The sequence below is a fragment of the Monodelphis domestica genome, chromosome 6, assembly GCF_027887165.1.
Source record: "Monodelphis domestica isolate mMonDom1 chromosome 6, mMonDom1.pri, whole genome shotgun sequence".
Lineage (NCBI taxonomy): Eukaryota > Metazoa > Chordata > Mammalia > Didelphimorphia > Didelphidae > Monodelphis > Monodelphis domestica.
The window spans coordinates 265,273,320-265,289,806 of NC_077232.1; the positions used below are offsets into that span (position 1 = coordinate 265,273,320).

Below are 16,487 nucleotides of genomic sequence, written 5' to 3' on the forward strand. Positions count from 1 at the left end.
GTTCTGAGGGATAAGGCACAAGGGGTTCTCTAACTAATGCATTAGAAGCCTAGAAGTTAGCTTAAAGTTAGCTTACTTACTACTTTGCTCACAATTAATTTTTTAAAAACTCTTTAATAGCTGCAGGGATGGATACGGAAGAGGGCAGATCTGTTGACTAGGAGTATGGAGGGGAAATCCCTAGTTTTTGGTTTCTTGCTGCTAAGATTCCTTCCTGGAATTTCTTAAAGCCCCAAATAATTGAAGCATTTTGTTACATTTAAGGATTTTGTTTCCAAGTATTTTCTGTTGATGTTCAGTTTGGGTTCATAGAGCATGGTTAGCCTCTTGAATGAGGATCATTTGTATTCTAGCTTGCATTCCATCTGTCAACTCACAAAATTTCTTTTTACTTGCATTTATTTACTTCTATAGCAGCAGTAATGGCTTTCTGTGGTGTGTGTGTGTGGGGGAGTTGTCTGCTTTTCTTGCTGCAGAGTCCTTGGGAGTCTTGGGCTACATCCTTCTCTCTGCTTACACCTTTACCCCTATTGTGTTTTTCATAGTTAGCCCTTCAGAGTTCCAGCTTAGGAGTTGGCCTGTCCTGCCCTGATCCCTGGAACCAGACACTGTTCTCCTTCAGGGCATTAAAAAACAATAAAAGAAAAATGACACCAACAAAATGAATTAAACATCTGATGACTATTGCACTTGAATAAATGAATTTCATTGTATAAAATGACACTGCTGGGTGGCTTTGTCAACAAGGGATCTGAAGTTGGAGTCTGAAAGATTTAAGCTCAAAGCCATTTTTTTTGATACTTTCTAGCTATGTGACACCCTGGGCAAGTCTCTGAATCTCTGTCAACCTCAGTTTTCTCATTTGTAAAATTGGGATGATGATAGCACCTACTTCCCAGGGCCTTTGCTAGAATTGAATGAGATCATATATAAAGGACTTTATAACTTTGCAAATTTTAAAGCCATATGTCAATACTAGCTATTATCATCATTGTTATTAATAGTAATAAAATAGCCGTAACAATTTATCGGGTATCAGTGAGGTTTTAAAAATATTTATATGAATAAATATATACATACATATGAGAGATAGCACCAATAAAGACACAACATGCAGAATTAAAACAAACCATAGGGGAAAGTTTCAAAGTTTACAAAATAATTAAAAGCTAGCTCGGGTCCTCCATACCAAACTTATAAGGAGAACTAGTGTAGGCTCTTTTGTAGTCTCATACTTCTATTCCTTGATAGTCTTTTCCTGCAGCTGTTATGTCCCAACATGTTTCATTCCATTTTTGTTCCTTAGAGCTATATCTTTCTGGAAATCCCTCTTCCCTTTCAAAAGGCAGCCCTAAAGCAGATCCCTGGTATCTCTGTCTGTCTGTCTGTCTGTCTGTCTGTTTCTGTCTCTGTCTCTTCTCTCTCTGTCTCTGTCTCTGTCTGTCTCTCTTCTTTCTTTTCCTCCTTCCCAGAATGCATTCTGGGATTGATACTTAAGAGGAGGTAACCTTGTACAGTGGAAAGAGCACTGACTTGGGAATCAGATGATTTGGGTTCATACCCACTTCTGACAACTGAGAGACATGAGACAGATTATTTATATTTCTAGGTCTCAGTTTCTTCATCTGCAAAATTGTGTATGTGTGTTGGGGTCAGAGAGTTGGACTAGTTGACCTCAGCTCTAAATCTGTAATCCTACTTGGTCTGTGTCATGGAGCTAACAGAAAGAAGGCTGACTTTCCTTGTGGCATTCACCATGTTGACAGAAGGAACACTGGCTGTCCCTGTGTCATTCAGCTCTGGGTCTCATACCTGCTCAATTCATTGGTGATGAATTTGAATATAATGACTCCTAAAGTCCTTGAACATTCTGTAGTTCTGTTCTCATCAAAGCTGTTACAAATATAGCAAGAAAATGACCATGGGGTATTCTTAACTTCTATCAAGGCTGAGTTAGAGATACCTATGTTCTGTGTCCATATTATTCTCCTTCTTGTCCCACAAAAGAATGGAAGTTCCATGAGGGCAGACTATTTGAGTTTTGTATACCTACTGCTTAGAGCTCATAAGGCACTTACTTAATGTGCTCATTGAACGAACAAATGGAAGGATGACAATAATATTTCCAATTAAAAACTGGCAACTTTTAAATTTAAAGAATTTGAGGATATTATGAAATTTTCTTGGGAAGACTAACCATCTGACTAGCTAAATGCTAGCAGTGTTTAATAAATGATCTTGGAATGTCTATTCCTTTACTTTTCAGTCTTTCTAGAAACACAAAAATCTGATGCTTGGAGGAAGGAAGCAAAATTGGTCTTGTTTCACAAAGAAACTACAAGAAGGCAAGGTATGAGCTGACCCTAATTTGACCTTCTTCAATTCAAACATGAAGCTAACCTGCTTCTTGGGGAGGTTTAGAAAGGATGACTAACTGTGTTTCTCCTTTAGGCAGAAGTACCAGGCATACCTTCTTTTATTGTGCTTCATAGATATCATGTTGTTTTTGTTTTATTGTTGTTTTACAAATTTGTAGCAACCATGCATCAGGTAAATCTGTTGGCACCATTTTCCCAACAGCATGTGCTCCCATTATGTCTCTGTGCCACATTTGGATAATTCCCAATATATTTCAAATTTTAAAATATTATTACATCTGTTCTGGTGACCTGTGATTGTTTTTGGGCACCTTAAAATAATATATAAGATGGGGAACTTAATTGAACAATGTTACATGTGTTCTGACTGTTCCACTAACCAGCCAGTTCCTATTCTTGGGTTTCCCTATTTCCTGAGACACAACTGTATTGAAAAATATTCCCTAAACTTAGTTGATAAAGCAATGGAAGGGCTTGAGAAGATTGACTTTAATTTGAAAGAAGTTCTGCTGTGGCTAAAATGTGTCAAACAGCATTACATACTACAGAGAAGCTTCTGTGAAAGGGTGAGTCAATAGATGTCGCAAACTTTGTTGCTGTCTTATTTGAAGAAATTGACACAGTCCCCCCAACCTTTAGCAACTGCCACCCCTGATCAGTCATTAGCTGTCAATATTGAGGTAAGACCTTCCAGCAGCAAAAAGGTTCTGACTTACTGAAGGCTCAGATGATGGTTAGCATTTTTTAGACATAAAGTCGCTTTATTTATTTTTTTAATCCTTACCTTTTGTCTTAGAATCAATACTCTGTATATTGGTTCCAAGGCAGAAGAGTGGTAAAGGCTAGGCAATGAGGGTTAAGTGACTTGTTCAGGGTCTCATAGCTAGGAAGTGTCTGAGGTCAGATTTGAGCTGAGGACCTACCATCTCTAGGTCAGACTCTCAGTCCTTGGAACCACCTAATTGTCCCCATAAAGTACTTTTAAATTAAGAAATACATTTTTAAAAATCCCATAATGCTATTGAATCCATTATTCAATATGGTATATGCACTGGGCAACCAAAACAATTCATGTGACTCACTTCATTGCAATATTCACTTTATTGTGGTGGTCTGGAACCAAGCCCCCTATGCCTGTTTTGAGTTGAGCTCTTTGGGATAATAAGTCTTGAAATATCTTTTTCAGAACTTTAGGATTCATTCAACAAACAAACCCCCCCCCCCCCAAAAAAAAAACCTACCACAAAATTAATGAACTAGACAATGGTGACATGGAAGATTTATTAATGTTTATAATTGAAATAATGGCTATGGGATGGAGGTCCATATCAGTTGATAAGAATTAATTGCATGGATCCTTTCTTTATTCATTCAAGTCTATTGCTGTGGCCTCCTAATTGGTCTCTTTACCGCTCCTTCTTTTCTCCCTCCTACAGTTCATCTTCTATATGGCTGCCAAAGGGGTTTTTCTTAAGTGCAGATCTAATCAGATCACTCCAGTGATTCTCTGTTGTGTCTAGGATCAAATATAAACTTCTTTGTTTGACTTTTAAAGTCCTACACAACTTGGACTCATCTGAGTTTTCCAGCTTCCTTATGTGCTACAGTACAGCTAAAAGTAGTCTTCTTTCTGTTCCTAAAACAGCAGCAAGCACTCTATTTCCTTCCCTTCCTTCTTTGTGCATTTGAATAGGCTCTTTTATATGCCTAAAATGCACTCCTACTTCACTTCTGCCTTATGAAATGAGGGATGGGTAGATGGCACAGTGGATTAAAATACTGGAGCTGGGATCAGGAAAACATGAGTTCAAATCCTGGTGCACACATTTACTAGTTATGGGACTGAGCAAGCCATTTAAACTTTGCTTCAGTGTCCCCATCTGTAAAATGGGGATAGTAATAATCTTTATCTCCTAGGGTGGTTGTCAGCATAAAATAAGATCAAATATATAAGGCATAATTATCATTATATAATGACAATATTCTTAATATCCATCTCTCTCTTTAAGATGCAGCTCAAACACCACCTTCTGCGAGAAGTCTTTCCTGTTCCACCTTACTACCAACATCCCATCTCTTGTTGTACTTATGTTGTGTTTTCTATATGTAACTGTTCTGTACATACCAACTTACACACACACATACAGAGTGCAATCTCTCTCAACAGAATAAATATATCCTGCTCCAGGGTAAGTGATAGTTTTATCCTTTCTTTGTCTTCACAACACCTAGCAGAGTGCCTGGTATGGGCTGGGTACTTAATACATGCTTGTGAATTGATTAGTTAATTATCCTCGATCAAAAATCTACACCAATCAAGGCCCTCAGAGGCTACTGAGTCCAATTCCTTCATTTTCTTTGTAAGGAAATTGAGAGCCATAAATGATTCTCCCCAAATCACATACTTTCCCAGATCACAGCATCAGATGCAAGATTTGAACTTCAGTCCTCTGCAGAGCCAGTTCTCAGAATAAATAATAAACAGTGTTCCCTTTCCTATTGATTCCTGTGGATAGACCCAACCTAAATCAATATGGAAACAGCATCCTCAAAGTCCACCCACCTGGGGTTCAGTGAAAGAGTAAGGCAGTGGGACTAAGTAGGATTTACTTTTTGGAATTTCTATCCCCCCCCCCCCTCCATGTTTTCTTAACATGAGGTTTCATGAAAGCTTAGGAAGATGCATGGATCCCCTTAGACCTCTAAAGAAGATGGACACGTGGGTAGGACTGACTCAAAATTTTCAGGACTGAAAATTTGTTTTTGGCAGGCCTAATGGTTTTGGAAAAACTAAGGCTGCTGTAATGGTTAAATTGTTAACATATGTTGGAATTGGAGCCTCTGTGAGAAAGGTAAAACCAGGTAATCAGGATTATGTGATTGTTCTCTTCTGGTTTCTTGGGTCCCTGGTCAGCCTTAGAAACATTCCAACAGAGCAATTAAAATGCCCTCTGTCCTCTCGGCTTTCCAGATGGCAAGTCTTCAGTCAGAGAATCAGGGTAGCAGCAAGACTAAGTACCAATAAAGAAGTTATTTTTGTCCTTGCTCTGACCTAGTGAACGAGTCTTCTTTATATGGCCCTAAATCCTTGTGTCTCTATAGTTAGATACAAGTCTGTGTCGATAGAGTTCTCACTATCTCCTTAGCCCTGGAGGACCTTTTCAAAATGACTGAGGCATTTCTGGAGCCAAAGCACTTCTACAGATAGAATCCACTATACTCTAATGGTCCAAATATTGGGGATTTCCTAATTAAGACTACCCATCCATTTTTAAAGGCTTTCTTAGAAGCCCTCAAAAGCAAGGTAGTGGAACTAGGTTTGTACCCAAAGAGACAAAGAAAAATGGGGATGGACATGTTTGTACAAAAGTATTTATAGTTGTGCTTTTTGTGGTGGTAAAAAATTGGAAAATGAGGAGGCGTCTCTCAATTGGGGAATGGCTGAACAAATTGTGGTATATGATGGTGATGGAATGGATGAACAGGATATTTTCAGAAAGAGCTGGAAAGACCTACATGAACTGATTTGAAGCGAAGTGAGCATATAATGAGAACATTACACACAATAACTGAAACATTATGGGACAATCGAATGCAACGGACTTCTCTACTAGCAGCAACGAAATGACCCAGGACAATTCTAAGGGACTTAAGAGAAAGAATACTGTCCACCTCCAGAGGAAGAACTGTGGGAGTAGAAATCCAGAAGAAAAAAAATGATTTATCACGTGTTTATTTGGGTATATGGTTTGGGGTTCTGGTTTTAAAAGAATACTCTATTACAAAAATGAACAATATGGAAATAGGTTGTGAGTTTTATGTGGAAACAATTGAATATAGTGGTGAAGAATTCAGACTCATAGGACCTGGGTTCAAATATTCTCTTAGTCATCCATGTCCCTCGGGGTCCTTATCTATAGAGGAATGACTTGGACTAGCTGGCCTCTAGGGAAAGGAGGGAAGGGAACACATATTTTATTTATATAGCACCCACTATGTACCAGGCATTTTTAGCACACTAAGCTCTAGGTCTATTATTTTGTGACTTTGGAGGAAGGAAGCCCCACACAACTGTATGGTCCTACATTATTAGCCCAAGGCCTTGAACATGGAGTCCAGCTCTAGATAGCTTATCTATGGAGTCCAGCTCTAGATAGATATCCTAATTTTCTACTATTTACAGAAAGAATCAGGAGGAAATCAGCAGTTTTCTACATTTTGAAATAATTGGTTTTAAAAATGTTTTCAAATGGGGCTTTTTACTCTGGGGTACACAGATTGCCAAGAAGTCTCTGTCTCTGTGTGTCTCCCTTTCCCTCCGGTTCCTCTTTTTCATTCTTCATACTCTGCTAGGTTCCCTCTCTCTTCCTGTTCTTTAGGAGCTAATCTAGTTAGGGAGATAAGACATAAGCATCAAACAGCTAAGTAATGGGAGTAGAGTCAAGTTTTTGGAGAGTCCATAGAGCATTTGAGGAGAGTATTGGAGGGAAAAGGGCATGAACTGAACCTTGAAGGATGGGGAATGTTTGGACCAGTGATAGAGAGAGGAAGGAGTAGGCAATAGTGGGAGGAAAAACAGCCAGAGAAAAAGTCATTCATTCCCTGGCCTCCTCTGACCCCTTCAGCCCACACTTATTTCTGAATTCCAAATGATTTTGAAGTCATTATTTAGTTGTTCTCATTGTCCCTGACTCAACTGTAAGCTATGCAAAAACAGGGACTGCCCATGTCAATCTTCCAATTTCCCTAGCAGCTTTGGGTGCCATTTGCTTATGTAGACAATGCTTGGCCAATGGTTTTTATTAAATCATTTTTTCATGCTTAAAAAAAAAAAACAAAACCCAGCCATCTTAGAGTCATTACTGTGTATTGGTTCCAAGGCAGAAGAGCGGTAAGGGCTAGGCAATGGGGATTAAGTGACTTGCCCAGGGTCACACAGCTAGGAAGGGTCTTGAAATCATATTTAAATCCAGGACCTCCCATCCATGCTTTAAAAAAACGAACAAACATGATTGTACTTTTAAAAAAATAGCAGTTGCAAGGTTGACTGCAAACAGACCATACAAAATGCTTTGTATTTCTTAGTTATGGCTATTCTTCTAAGGTTTGGTTTGACTGAAATATTACATCATGCTGGTAGAGTTGTTTCATAGAATTATTTGAAGTGGTTTGGCCCTCTTGTTTTAGAAATGAAAGAACTGAGACTTAGAGGGTGCTGTGCCTCGAAGGTCCCACAACTAGTTTCTGGCAAGGCCTGGACTAAAATTCAGCCATTCTATGAAAGATGATGATGAGACGTTTTTAACATGCCAACCTCCACTTCTTCTGGCCTTCAGCTTCTTTTCATTTATTTCTATTTTTTAACGTCCTATATTTTTACAGGGCAGTCATTCTCCATATCTCTTTGACTCAGTGTAATCCAGCAAGAATTTATAATCTGTAAACTCTGTGCCAGGTGGTGTACTAGATGCAAGTTTTCCCAAGGAATCTCTGAGACTCCCCTGCTTCCTGACTGACAGAAGAGAGGCGTTTTTCCTCCTCTGTTCTCTGGACCTGATTGGATAGTATAGTCCGAATTGCCTTTTAGAGGTGTCTTAGTTTTCATTATTGCTGTTGTGTATTTCATTCTCCTGGTTCTCCTGCTTTACTCAGCCATTGCTTTGTTTCTAGCTTATTGCTACCACAAAAAATTACTGCTGTTACTATTTTGATAAATATGATACATTTTTTCTTCTTTTGATGTTGTTGGGGTAAATGCCCACTAGGCATTGTTCTCCGTCATTGCTTTAATGAATCTTTATTATTTGGACACCTCACTATCCTACTCTTTTTCCTATAAGCAGCTTTAATGGGGGTGTCTATAAACTACACACAAAAAATATCACATCCATTTATTTATAGTTTCTAAAGTTTTGCATCAATTTGGGTTAAGACTAAGTGGATGGGCTAGCTAGGTCGCTTAGTAGATAGAGAGCCACTCCGAGAGACGGGAGATCCTGGGTTCAAAACTGGCCTCAGACACTTTTAGTTGTGTGAGCCTGGGCAAGTCACTTAACCAATGCTAAGTATTGATTCTAAGTCAGAAGGTAATATTAAAAAAAAAAGACTAAAAGGAAAATGCCTTGTCATTAACAGTGCTTCCTTGTTACAAAAACAGGGCCAGAGAGAGATAAGGGAGTTTCTGGGAAGAAAGAATAATAGAAACTATTTAGGTCAGTGAATCAGTGTATCGAATGTCACCAACCTATGTTTGAATGAGTATTTGTTTGTGATACATTGAAACGGTCTTTCTTCAGGAGTTGAAGAAATTCTGAATATTGAGGACAGAAGTTTGACAATGGGAAACACTGAGCAAACAAAATTGGATGTTCTTTTCCTTGCAGTCAGTTTAGAGGATTATAATATTATTTATTATTGATTTTAAATAAAGATCTTAGTAATAAAGATGCAATGTTATTTGTTATTACTTGTCTCAAATAAAATGAAGGGACACCAGGGGTTAATGAATCCAACCTTTTCATTTTACAGATGAGGAAACTGAGGCTGGGAGGGATTAAGTGCTTTGTCATCCAGCTATGTAGTATTTGAGGCAGAATTTAAAGTCATACTTCTTATTTATTATGCCACCCTGTGGGGATATCTGATAAGATCTAATTATCTACTCAGGTTTAGGAGTATTTCTTATAAAACATGCCTATCTAGGTGCTGGTAAAAAAAAAAAACAGTTTAAAAAATTACCCAATGAAGACCTTTGGTTCAATTCAGAAACCATGTATTTCATGCCTTCTATGTGGGAAGGGACAGACGGAAATGTTCAAATGATAGGCCCTGCTCTTAAGAAATGTACAATCTAGACATGTGCATAAATAACTAATGCAAGCGAGAATGTGATTACGCATTTTGGAGCTATTGGATATTTATTTAGGGAGGTATCAGGGAAGGCTTAGGAAGGATGAGAGAGGGCAGCTAGGGGACTCAGTGGATTGAGAACCAGGCCCAGGGTTCAAATTTGGCCTCAGACTTCCTAGCTGTATGACCCTGGACAAGTCACTTGACCTAGCCCTTACCAGGGCTTCTGCCTTAGAACCAATAAACAGTATTAATTCTAAGATTGAAGGTAAGGGATTAAACTACAACAACAACAAGGAGGAAGAAGACTCCTGGGCTAGTCTTGGAAGAAAGATTTCATTAGGTGGAGAGATTTGGAGGCATCTTTTCTAGGTTTTATGGGGAATGGTTACATGAGGATGCTGAGTGAGGTGGAAATAGTCCAGAAGAATGACAGGATGATGAGGAGACATAGTTTATTTTGGTGGGAAGTATAAGGGATCAATATTTACTCCTTTACCAAGGATGCTTTGGGGATTTGTTGCTTTGAAAAAAAAAACAACAGATCCCAGTTTTTGTTATTGTTGTTGTGGTTCCAACCTGTGACTTCATCTCTTTAGGGAACTCTTGGTGGGGAAACTCCCTCTACCACTATTAACTAGCCCTTATAGTCATAGAGTTGCCCAGGGATGCGAGAGGGTGAGTGATTTGCTCATGGACCACACAGCTAGTACATGTTGGAGGAAGAACTTGAACTCAGATCTTCTTATCTTTAATTCATAATCTCAATGCTACATTGCCTTTCTTATGTTTCTTTCTTTCTTCTTATTTAGCCTATGCCAGTAGAATTGCAGACCTGAGATTCAAACCTTGGTTTTCTTTCTGATTCCAGAGTCAATAGTATTCTTTAAGGATGGGGGAAAAAGATGGAATTTTGTGGATAGGAGGATTTTCCTAAAGAAAGCCAAATCACCACATATTCTAATGTCAAACCCAAGAATTCATGCTGGAAGAGATCCTACGAGACTTTACCTTGTCCATATTTTATAATTATTGGTAATTTAACATCCCAAAGCCTATCTTATACTCTTTTGTGGGGCTCAGGCTGGGATGTCTGATATCTTTGGTACAAGGAACTCCCAGTGGGGAAATTCCCTTTCACAATGCTGACACAATTGATACTCTTATTTGTAGTCTTAGTGAGTTGCCTGGGGAACGGAGAGGTGAAGTGACTTGTTCTGGGTCAGGAAGCCAACTTATCTGAGTGGTTTCAAGACCAGTTGGGCAGTTAACAAGCACTTTAAAAACTCTTTGTATGTACCAGGCACTATAAAAAGCGCTTGGAATAGAAAGACAAAAATGGCCCCTGTTCTCAACTAGCTCCCCTTCTAATGGGGGAGACAGCATACGGATAACTACACATACATATGAGATACATAACTCTCTAGTTATGCCAGTCTGTTCCTTCTACATGCCTTCTTTTAACACTTAAAGCATATATACATTTACTTTTCTAACACTGTATTTTCTTGTAGAGATATGCCTCATTTAAAAAACATAGTTGTCTCATTTGTGGCAACACAGACAGTGTGAGGGTCAGACAGCTGCCTGGAGTCAGGAGAGCCACAGGAAGAAGACCTGAAGAGCCCAGAGAACTCCTTAGTCAGCAAGCCTCTGCCTTACTTGCCAAATGGAGAGGAAGATGGCTGCCAAGAACAACACCAGGTTAGAATATAAACTTGTTTTTATGAGCAGTATCCTCCCATAAAGGAGAAAGAAGCAATGGATGGTAAAACCAACTTAGAGGAAGCTTGGCAGTATCCAACCAAGCAAAGTCATCCCAAGGGCATTGAAGGATGAAAATGGAAGGAAAAATATGGAAAAGATTTGGACTTTTCTCCAAGAATATCGAGGAGCTATCACACTTAGATCCAATTTTACTGTTCCTAAAGTGGTCAAAAGAAGTGTTAGAAATGGTACTAAATTAAAGATTCTTAACTTAGGGTCTATGAACTGTGAATAGTTCTTTTTTTTTGAGGGGTCTGTGAACTTGGATGGGGAAAATGTATACTTTTATTTCAATGGAATTGGGTTTCCTTAGTAAGCCTATATATTTTATGAGAAAGTCAACATATAGCCCTCACCAGGAAGAGCCCAGATTGAGCCCATTCCTGTGGATAGTGAGGTCCTCCAGATGCATCTCTTTATATATGACATTGGACTGATTGTATTGAGTCTTAAGAAATAACAAGGCCTCCTAGAAGAAATATCTAATCCCTCAGAGGATGTATCATCCACACAAGAAAGACCAAATGGATAAAGAATTTCTATTCAGATTTCACTTGCCTTGGACGGACATGGAACTTGCCTAGCAGTATTTATATCTGGGATAGACAATACAGATAGACAGTGAGTGGGCTCAGAGTTAAAAAGGAGGAAGATGGTAGGCTTTTACTGGCCCCAAGCTTCCGAGAAAAGTCAAGGTTCATTTTTTGAATACTAATATTTTATTGGTATTGCAATATGGCTGCAAGAACTGGAATAATATTGCCTTGGCGGAAGGAAAAATGGCTATCATCCCAGAGAGGGCAATGGGAAGGCTTATGGTGGGTGTGAACAGGCTGTAACATGAACTAATGAGGAACTTAGAAGAATAAAAAACATTCTTAAGGAATTGTATGGAATTAAGAGGAGATGGGTTGGTAGATGGTGAGAGTGAAGGGTGATGGAGAGGCAGAGTCCTCCACCAGCATCTTTGAGATGTCACAAGAAATCCAGGAAGATCTCTCCCATATTGTGATGAATATGTGATGGGACGACATTGGTAACAGTTGCAAGCAGTGGATAGTATGCTAGGGTCATGAAGATTCATTTTCCTAAGTGCAAAACCAGTCTTAGATACTTAATAGCTGTGTGACCCTGGCCATAACTCTTAAACCTTTTTGCCTCAGTTTCTCATCTGTAAAAAGTGCTGAAGAATGAAATGACGAACTATTCCAGTATTTTTGCCAAGAAAGTCCTAAGCAGGGCACAAAGAGACAGAAATGACTAAACAACAATATATTTCTTTAAAGACCTATTGTAGATTTCTCCTCCTGACAGCCTTCCATGATTCCCCCCAGTTGTTAGTATCTCTTCCCTTATTTTTTTCTAAAGATCTTTCATGCTTCTTTTGCTTCTTTTACTCCCCACTTTATCATAAACTCATCTGCATCTCTGTTGTTGCACCCTTCTCCTTGGTAAGACTACAAGCTCTTAGAAGGCAGAGAAAATTTCATTTTGTGTGTGTCTTTATATCCCCAGCACCTTACCCAGCGCTCTGGGCAGAGAATGTGCTTAGCAATTGTTTGCTGTTGGCTAAAAAGAAGATCTGATTTTTATACCATACAGCAAGGGAAATCTTGTGGAATTTTGCTAGCAATACACATCCCCTCAATTGGACTTGACATTCTTTGGGTCTCCCAGATAGTTTCATGTTAATCCTTTTCACTTAAGGAATGACAAGGTGCCAGCTTTCATTTCACCACAGCATTTGACTGGCAGTAGCTACCTATAGCACTTGTCACCTATAAAAACCCGCTCTACTCTTCCTTCATGGCACGGGACACCCAAATGCCACAAGTGGCCACATGTTTTTCTAGCTGATTGTTCTTCACAGCTCAGAATGGTACCAAAGATTTATTTATTGTAGGGCCAGCCCACTCTCTTTTGTAAAAAGAATGCCATAGAATAGTGCAATTCCTGAGGATGAAGTCTATTCCTCTGGGTGAACAGAGATGCTTTTTTCTTCAGCACTCATATGAAGGCTAATGTTCTGGCTAATACATTTCATGGTAATGCAAGGATTTAACCACTCTACTTATTGTAAAAATCATCATATCTGGACTGAAAGAATTAAGTCCTTTTCTTAGAAGAGTAACAAAGGGAGGAGAATGGAGCTTATGGAATGATTTTTCAAATTTCTTTAATCATTTGGAGAGAGTCATACTTTGCTGCTTGTAACATTAATGAGTGTTTTTCTCACAAATTAAAAAATCTATTCTTGGAAAATTGTTTCTACACGTATTTTTTGAAAAGAAAATCCTATTTAAAAATTTAAATTTAAAAATCAATCTTTGGAAAATTGTTTCTATACGTATTTTTAAAAAGAAAATTTTATTAAAAAATTTAAAAATCTCTTTTTGGAAAATTGTTTCTACATATATAGTTTTTAAAAGATGAGAAAAAGTTCCATTTTAAAGAACAAAATAAAATAAAACTTTTGGTTTCTACCTATTATTTCACTGAATGAATGGGCTTCAGGTGAGGAAAATTCCTTTTCCAGAGAAAACCTCAACTGTTCCACAAGTGCTAGTCAGAATTTTGCTTAGGAACAAAGCAGAAGGGGGAGGCCGACAGTGTACAGGGCTCAGGCAACTCTGTACCTGGGCAGTCCTACCCACCTCACAGTGGGAGACAGGGCCGGGCCAGTATTGGGGAAGTAAAGCACCTGGGAAGTCGGCTAGCCATATAAACAGTATCTGAGTGGGACCTCCTCATGGAAGGCATTCCTATCTCCTGACATGGAAGACTTCACTGTTTGTTGCCCAACCCTGAAGCTGTCTCCCCATTTTCTAGATTCACTGGCTTTCTTAAAATGACAGTGTCTTTCCTCTTTGGGCATCTTTTTTTTTTCTTTTAAAGCCCTTATCTTCTATCTCAGAAGACTGTGTATTTGTTCTTAGGCAGAAGAGAGGTAAGGGCTAGGTAATGGGAGTTATATGACTTGCCCAGGGTCACACAGCTAAGAAGTGTCTGAGGCCAGATTTGAACCTGGGATCTCCCATCTCTCAATCTGGCTCTCTATCTGTCAAGTCACCTAGTTGCCCCAGTGGTCATCTTTAATTTATTCTCTGTGTGTGTGTGTGTGTGTACATATATTTTAATACATAGTTGTTTGATGTTGTCTCCTCCATTGGACTATGAAATCTGAGAGAACAAGGACCATTTTTTGCCTTTCTCTGTATCCCCACTGCTTAGTGCAATACCTAGCACATAGTAGGTGCTTAACTAATGTTTGTTGACTTCAATTAGGTCCTGTCAGACTCCTAGCAAGGAACAGAGCCAACTCTGCTTCAACAAGCAAAGGAGAAGCCACAGTCAGAACTTCTGACAAGAAGCTGAGGCCAAGCCCAGTTACATCTGCAGAAGGTTGAGCCTGATCTTAGCCACTGAGTCTAGTAGCCAGCAGAGACTGGCCATGTTAACCGAGAGAAATAAAGGGTGCAGAGTCAGTTTGAAACAAAGTCCCAATCCAGAAACTATGGGAGACAATAAGGCATTAAAAAAAACCACACCAAAAATAATATAAAACATAGAAGCTGACCTGGAAAGCAGGTGATGGAGAGATAATCTAAAAATTTCTGCCCACTTGCAAATCATGACTCCATCTTCTCTCCTCCCCCTCAAAAACTGTCTGGACCATTACGATTGAAATTCTCAGGTGGCAATACCACTCAAGACAATAAAAAATGACCGTTAAACTCCCTCCTCATCTGACCACCACCAGTGAGAGTGAATTTCGCTGGCTAATATCGTATAGACCCCTTAGTATCTTATCATTCACCCTTCCCTGGACATTCTAAGACACCTCTGATTGTTAATAGCCACTTAGAAGGTGGACTTAGAGACCCCAGCTCCTCTCTCATGACTTTAGCACAGGACAAGGCTGTCTTAGGCAGCCGACATACCCTTCCCTTCTCACTGTGAGGCTGAACCACCATACTTAAAAAGCAGCAGCTAGTTAGGTTATTTCATTTGACCCAAGTCTTTCAAGAAGGTCAAGTGGTGGGGGCAGCTGGGTAGCTCAGTGGATTGAGAGCCAGGCCTAGAGACGGGGGGTCCTAGGTTCAAATCCGGCCTCAGCCACTTCCTAGCTGTGTGACCCTGGGCAAGTCACTTGACCCCCATTGCCTACCCTTACCACTCTTCTGCCTTGGAGCCAATACACAGTATTGACTCCAAGACGGAAGGTAAGGGTTTAAAAAAAAAAAGTCAAGTGGCTACTCTGCCTTGACCTTAATTCTTTCATCCTTAACAAAGATCTTAATAAAAGAAGGGGGAGGGGGGACTCCATCCAGTTTCATGGAGAAACTACAGTATTTCAGCCTGACCTTACAGTTAGGCTGTTCTTGGAGTAGGGCTAAAGGAAAAACTATTTCACAATTCAACATCACAATTTGATATTAATTTTCCACAGGGCAGTGTATGTATGTCTACATAAAGCCCAAGTATCAGTATTGCTTCTAAGGCAGAAGGAGTGGTAAGTACTAGGCAACTGTGGTTCAGTAACTTCAATAACAGAGTCACATAGCTAGGACGTATTTGAGTTCAGATTTGAACCCAGGACCTCCCATCTCCAGTCTTGTTGTTCTATCCACTGAGCAACCTAAGCTGCCCCTGAACACAGTATTTTATGCAAACTAGGAAAGGTCTGCTAAAGCCAGAGTTCAAAGTATAGATAGAAAGAATCTACTTATGATTTAATGAAAGAAACCTTCAAGTTAAAATGCCTAGGAAAGTCAGAGCCAAAATCCAGAGTCACTAGAGCAAAGAAAGTTGTGAAGGGTGAGGAAGTGGGGTAGGATGGAAAGAAGAGATGAAGTGACTTGCCCAGTGTTATAGAGCCAGAATGTGTATTTGAACCTATGTCATCCTGACTTTGAGAATGGTTCTATAATGCCATCTTTCTTTTATGTAGTATATGATGCATATTATTTCTATTCAATGTTTTCCTTTTTTTTATCTCTCATTTTCCTATCACCTCAATTTTGAGGAATTAATTATATGATTATTTTTCTACCAATAATTGTTTTTTTTTTCTAGACACCGTGGACCTCTGAAAAGACTATAAAATTAATTGCTAACAGCATTTTAAGTGGTGTTCGCTTTGCTTCATTTATTCTTTTTCTTTTTTAAACACTTACTTTCCGTCTTGGAGGGTCAAGTGACTTGCCCAGGGTCACACAGTTAGGAAGTGTCTGAGGTCACATTTGAACTCAGGACCTTCCATCTCTAGGCTTGGCTCTCAATCCATTGAGCTACCCAGCTGCCCCTACTTCATTTGTTTTTAAAGGTAAAAAGAGAGAATTCTGTGTTGGGGAAGTGGAGATTATGTTCTAGCCAGGCTACATCTACAGCTGTGTTAAATCTAGCTTTCTTTAGAGAAGCTAAGATGAAGTGAGAACAAAATACTTGACATGCCTAGCTATTTTAACATGAAAGTATCTGCGAGTAGGGGGA

General features: G+C 39.2%; 1 protein-coding gene and 1 long non-coding RNA gene across 2 annotated transcripts in view; one reads left to right on the forward strand and one right to left on the reverse strand.

The window, feature by feature from the left end:
- Window positions 1-16,487, forward strand: part of TSPAN5 (tetraspanin 5) — a 216,541-nt gene that overhangs the window by 27,547 nt on the left and 172,507 nt on the right. The window lies entirely within an intron of this gene.
- The window catches only part of LOC103103649 (uncharacterized), a 48,630-nt gene that overhangs the window by 2,797 nt on the left and 29,346 nt on the right, over window positions 1-16,487 (reverse strand). The gene's annotated exons all lie outside the window — the stretch shown is intronic.